Below are 5,423 nucleotides of genomic sequence, written 5' to 3'. Positions count from 1 at the left end.
TCAGCTGTACCACTACATGATCAGTTCATCTAGCTTCAGCTGTACCACTACATGATCAGTTCACTAGCTTCAGCTGTACCACTAAATGATCAGTTCTCTAGCTTCAGCTGTACCACTACATGATCAGTTCTCTAGCTTCAGCTGTACCACTACATGATCAGTTCTCTAGCTTCAGCTGTACCACTACATGATCAGTACACTAGCTTCAGCTGTACCACTACATGATCAGTTCTCTAGCTTCAACAGTACCACTACATGATCAGTTCTCTAGCTTCAGCTGTACCACTACATGATCAGTTCTCTAGCTTCAACAGTACCACTACATGATCAGTTCACTAGCTTCAGCTGTACCACTAAATGATCAGTTCTCTAGCTTCAGCTGTACCACTACATGATCAGTACACTAGCTTCAGCTGTACCACTACATGATCAGTACACTAGCTTCAGCTGTACCACTACATGATCAGTTCTCTAGCTTCAGCAGTACCACTACATGATCAGTACACTTCCATGAGACGGGGCAATAAATCCATGTTCCTGTCAGTGAGGTTTGAGGTTAACACATGGTCCCTTGTGACGGTGACATCAGATGGGTACATACCGTGCATACAATAAACACGTCCTTTGTGTTATAACCTGAAGTTCATGACCTTTATGAAGTTGATTGGCCTTTCTTGGGGTTGATCTGGTTGACTTTCGACTTCTCATAGTTGTCGCTGTATTAAAGGCATGTCCGTGTGTCGAAAACAACTGTCTTTAACAAATGGAATTCTTTGAAAGATTGCACGAATACTTGACTCTGTCGACATCGTGTTCGATAGGTTGGTGTTGTCTGTTTCAAGAATTGACAATAATTGTTTCTAGCCATACATGCACAGAACTTTCTGTTAAATCTGCTTGAGCGAAGAGTGGGTGAGTTAAAATTAAACGTCTCATCTCATTATTTAAGCAGTTGTTTGCATATAGACTTAGCCATAGGTGCACTCGGGGACATTACAGGTCATCACGAATCAATGGTTGTGCTCTCTTCCGTTTGCTGCCGATGAAGCCAATGATTTCCCTCTAAGGGAAAAGATATGAACAAATAGTCTACTTAAGGGACGGAAGGTAATAACTCGTATCCAGGCCCTCAAGCTGAATGGAGAGAGAACATGATAGCCACGCCCACAAGAACGCATTTTGATGAATTTGATTGTATGTGTATAATTGATCACACAAACAAGTTGTAAAGTCAAATACTATGATAACAGTGTGAACAATATTATTAGTTCATTCCCAATGGTGTAATCAGTTCAACGGGGACACAGGGTCGGTGACTTTCAGCATCATCATCCTTTAACAGTTAAAGAACCACTAAACTTTGTTTTTTGTTACTCTTTTAACTATTACATATGAAAGATTTGTGGTTAGTCTTATGCGGAACACCAAATTTATTCTTTAAAAACTTGTGGTTAATTAATACCGAGCGATTAAAAGTGGCCAAAAGTCGCCTGCTTCTCTCTCGCCCGCCAACGAAACCACAGACAGGTTACGTAACTCTGTCGCCAGAGCACTGCAGTGACGTCATATGAGGAACGATTTTCAGTTAGTTGTATAGAAAGTGTGTAACATGCTCATCATTTTGATGATTTCTCGACATCAACGACGACATGTCGAATCGTTGCTTTGTCGTCAATTGCTCCTAGGGGGTCGGGCGATGGTGTCACCATGCACAGATTCCCACAGGACCCCGCAGTTCGTGCTAAATGGGTTATGTTTGTGAGTGCGAAGCGAGCGTTGTGGAAGCCTGAAACGATATCTTACTTGTGTTCAGATCGCTTCACGGAAGTTAAAGAATCAAAACTACTTACTAGTTGTAGTAAAATATGTATATGATTGATGACCATAAAGATTTTCCATGACACAACTTGTAACATAACGATTTCTTCCTCGGAAGTGAGGTTGTGGTCGAAGTAACAATAATATTGTATGTAGTATTATATTGACACCCACCTCGCTGCCAGGAGAGAAATTGTTATGTTATACGCTATGTCATGCAAAATCCTATTGGCCATCAATAAAATAAATATTTTACTACCAGTAGAAAGTAGTTTTGATTTTGTAACTCGGTGAAAACAAATCTAAATAGCATTTATCCTCAGACTGGCGGATGTTCCCGACAGGGCGCCGCCATTTTTTGAAAATCGTAAAGTCTGTTAGAATTAATGAGATTATAGTTTGTTTTCATCAAGTTAGAAAATCAAAACTACTTTCTACTCGTAGTTAAATATGTATTGGAATCATAACCAAACGGATTTTGCATGACACAACTTATAACATAACGATTTCTTCCACGGAAGCGAGGTGGGGGTCGAAGTTACAATACTGCGCGATAAATTTCTTGCTACATTCACATGGTTAATGTCCACTCACCAGTATGTAGATACTAGTCAATGTGCGTCTTTATATTTGGTCTTATAATCCTAATTAGTTTGTGATCATACTTGTATGCATTTTGAAACTAAATAAAAAGCAGACGATCTGCTGATACTTATAGTGAATTTATAACAGAACTGTAATAGCTAGACATTTTATAGTTTGCCAATGTGAATCATAATCCGCACACACACCCTAGTGTATGTTGTCTGTCCCATTACACTTCACGGCGAAAACAATGATTCTGTTGAATGCTACGACAAATGAATAAAAACAAAATGCAAATATTAAAATTAAAACAGATTAAAGTTATAGGAACAATATCAGGCCATTACCTTGTTCGAGGAATGTATCCATCAATATCCACAAAACTGTTCCAAATGATGTGTCTTTTAACAGTTTAATATACGAAAAAGTGATCAATCTTTTCAGGTATTGGTGTATAGTCTCATTGGTCACCCAAGATAGCACACCTGGTAACTAATTGCATAATGTCCGCCTTTCTTTAAAAAACAGTAATTTTGTTAGCCAATAATGGGCAATCAATCAATGTATTGCCGGTTAATCCTTTGAACGGAGCACGTTAGTAGTTATGTATGTGTCGCTATCCGGTAATTTTGAATGCGGATTCCTTTGTTAAATTTTTCGATAAAAAGAGGTACCCCAATTAGCGAGCTCTGCCGCGGCGAGCGACCGTCGCCCACTAATTAAACACCTCGCCGCGTAGGGTAAACACCTGTCCCGGGAAGCTAGCGAGAAAAGTACACAGACGTCCGATATAGACACGTAGCTAAAAGTATTTTAATGCGACCGCTGTTAATTAATTAGACATACACGCGGTCTTATAGTATGAACAGAACAACCAAACTGTAGAACTTGAAACGTAAGGCACCCCAAGTAGCTGAATCGAGTTCTTCTTCGAAGAAAACGAAAAAGCGACCAGCGGTGAGCTGGAAGAACGAACCCGAATGCTCCTCACAAGATACTGATATCGTGATCTGTGATGACGATGATGATGATGATGACGATGTCTACGCGCTGAGTAATCTTACTCAAAAACAGAGAACAGACCTCGACGATGACGCTACCAGCGAAACCGAAAGCGATGTTATCCTGTTAAGCGATGACAGCGACGATGACTACGACGAGTTCGGCAACCCAAACGTGCCCTATGTCACTTTAAAGGACACTATCTCCAGAAAGATTTCAATCAAGATCGATGGAGGTATCATCTACATCCAAAAATATACATTTGCATCATCGAGAAACCTGCGCTTCCCGGAAAAAGTCGCGAGAAAGGTAGATACAACTTAACATGTAACAATATGTGTGTGTGTGTGAACTTTTCTCTACATTTAATCCGCGCGAGGCACGTGTTAAAGGAACATTGGATCGTGTGTGTGTGTGTGTGTGTGCGTGCGTGCGTGCGTGCGCGCGCGCGCGCGCATGGGCATGCGTAAGGGGAAAACTTAAGATGTATTAATTATATTGTAGCTTTATTTAACGGTATATGAAATGTCACTATTTTCCTATGTTAAGGACAACTTAAGACGTAACAATTATATATTAACTTTTCTCTCCATTTAATGCGTGTGTGTGTGTGTGTGTGTGTGTGTGTGTGTGTGTGTGTGTGTGTGTGCGTGTGTGTGTGTGTGTGTGTAATGCGTGCGTGAAATGCGTGCGTGTGTGTGCACGCGCGGGCATGGGTAGGGGAAAAACTTAAGATGTATTATATATTAGCTTTATTTAACGGTATATGAAACACAAACGCTCGCTTGCAGCAATTTTTCATTTTTATCAGAGCAATTATCTCTTAGGCACGTGTTAAAGAAACATTGGATCGTGTGTGTGTGTGTGTGTGTGTGTGTGTGTGCGCGTGTGTGTGTGTGTGTGCACGTGCGCGCGTGGGCATGCGTAGGGGGAAAACTTAAGATGTGTTAATTATATTGTAGCTTTATTTAACGGTATATGAAATGTCACTATTTTCACTATGTTTCCACGATGTGTCGTGTGTGTGTGTGTGTGTGTGTGTGTGTGCGTGCGCGCGCGCACGGGGAGAGCGTGGTTGGCGTGAACATTAGAGAGACAATAGTTTTGCGGTTATAGTCACAAACGCTCGAGAAACCCGGGCTTCCCGGAAAATGTTGCGAGAAAGGGTAAGGACGTAACAATTATATATTAACTTTTCTCTCCATTTAATGTGTGTGTGTGTGTGTGTGTGTGTGTGTGTGTGTGTGTGTGTGTGTGTGTGTGTGTGTGTGTGTGTGTGTGTGTGTGTGTGTGTGATGCGTGCGTGTGTGTGCACGCGCGGGCATGGGTAGGGGAGAACTTAAGATGTATTATATATATATATATATATATATATATATATATATATATATTAGCTTATTTAACGGTATATGAAACACAAACGCTCGCTCGCAGCAATTGTTCATTTCTATCAGAGCAATTATCTCTTAGGCACGTGTTAAAGGAACATTGGATGATTGCACAAATTTTTTTTTTTTTTTAATTATTATGTTTCTTTATTTACAGCTGTTTGAGAAGATCGGGGACATCAAACCCACGTACAGCGTGGTAGTGAAGCGACACAAATCAGATCACGACGTGAGAGAGGCGGCTCAACTGCTCGTGTCCAGGAAACCGTTCTACCGTTGTTGAACAAGAGAAAGGTTCACGACCTAATGAATCTCTATCGGTCCGTGTTGCGCGATGGAATGTCGAGATCGATTGTCAATACCGGTTTCAGAAGTAGAAATAATACCATGTATACATATCAGCAAAGGCGCTCGGGACTGTCGTATTTCTACGCGAAACGAATGGTGATGTCTGACGGAGTGACGACTCGACCGTTATGTTTGACTTTGAAACCCGTTTCCAGATAATGTTGATCTGTAATCTCACGTGTTGGTCTGGTCAGAAATGTGGATTCATATATATTTATACATATATCCTTGGTGTTGGTGTATATCTATATATCTATATAAATAAAATACAACTATTATGTA

The 5,423-nt window shown here is 40.6% G+C and overlaps 1 long non-coding RNA gene across 1 annotated transcript; it reads left to right on the top strand.

Moving 5' to 3' along the window:
* Nucleotides 1–3,060: 3,060 nt before the first annotated feature.
* LOC124255831 lies at nucleotides 3,061–5,423 on the top strand. The gene is made up of 2 exons (XR_006892774.1): nucleotides 3,061–3,714; nucleotides 4,951–5,423. It is a non-coding gene; the product is annotated as an uncharacterized LOC124255831 (long non-coding RNA).

This window comes from Haliotis rubra, unplaced genomic scaffold, assembly GCF_003918875.1.
Source record: "Haliotis rubra isolate DU_JTF1 unplaced genomic scaffold, ASM391887v1 Scf61, whole genome shotgun sequence".
NCBI classification, from domain to species: Eukaryota; Metazoa; Mollusca; class Gastropoda; order Lepetellida; family Haliotidae; genus Haliotis; species Haliotis rubra.
The sequence above is the reverse complement of the archived record's forward strand: the minus strand, read 5'-3'. Positions and strand labels throughout refer to the sequence as shown.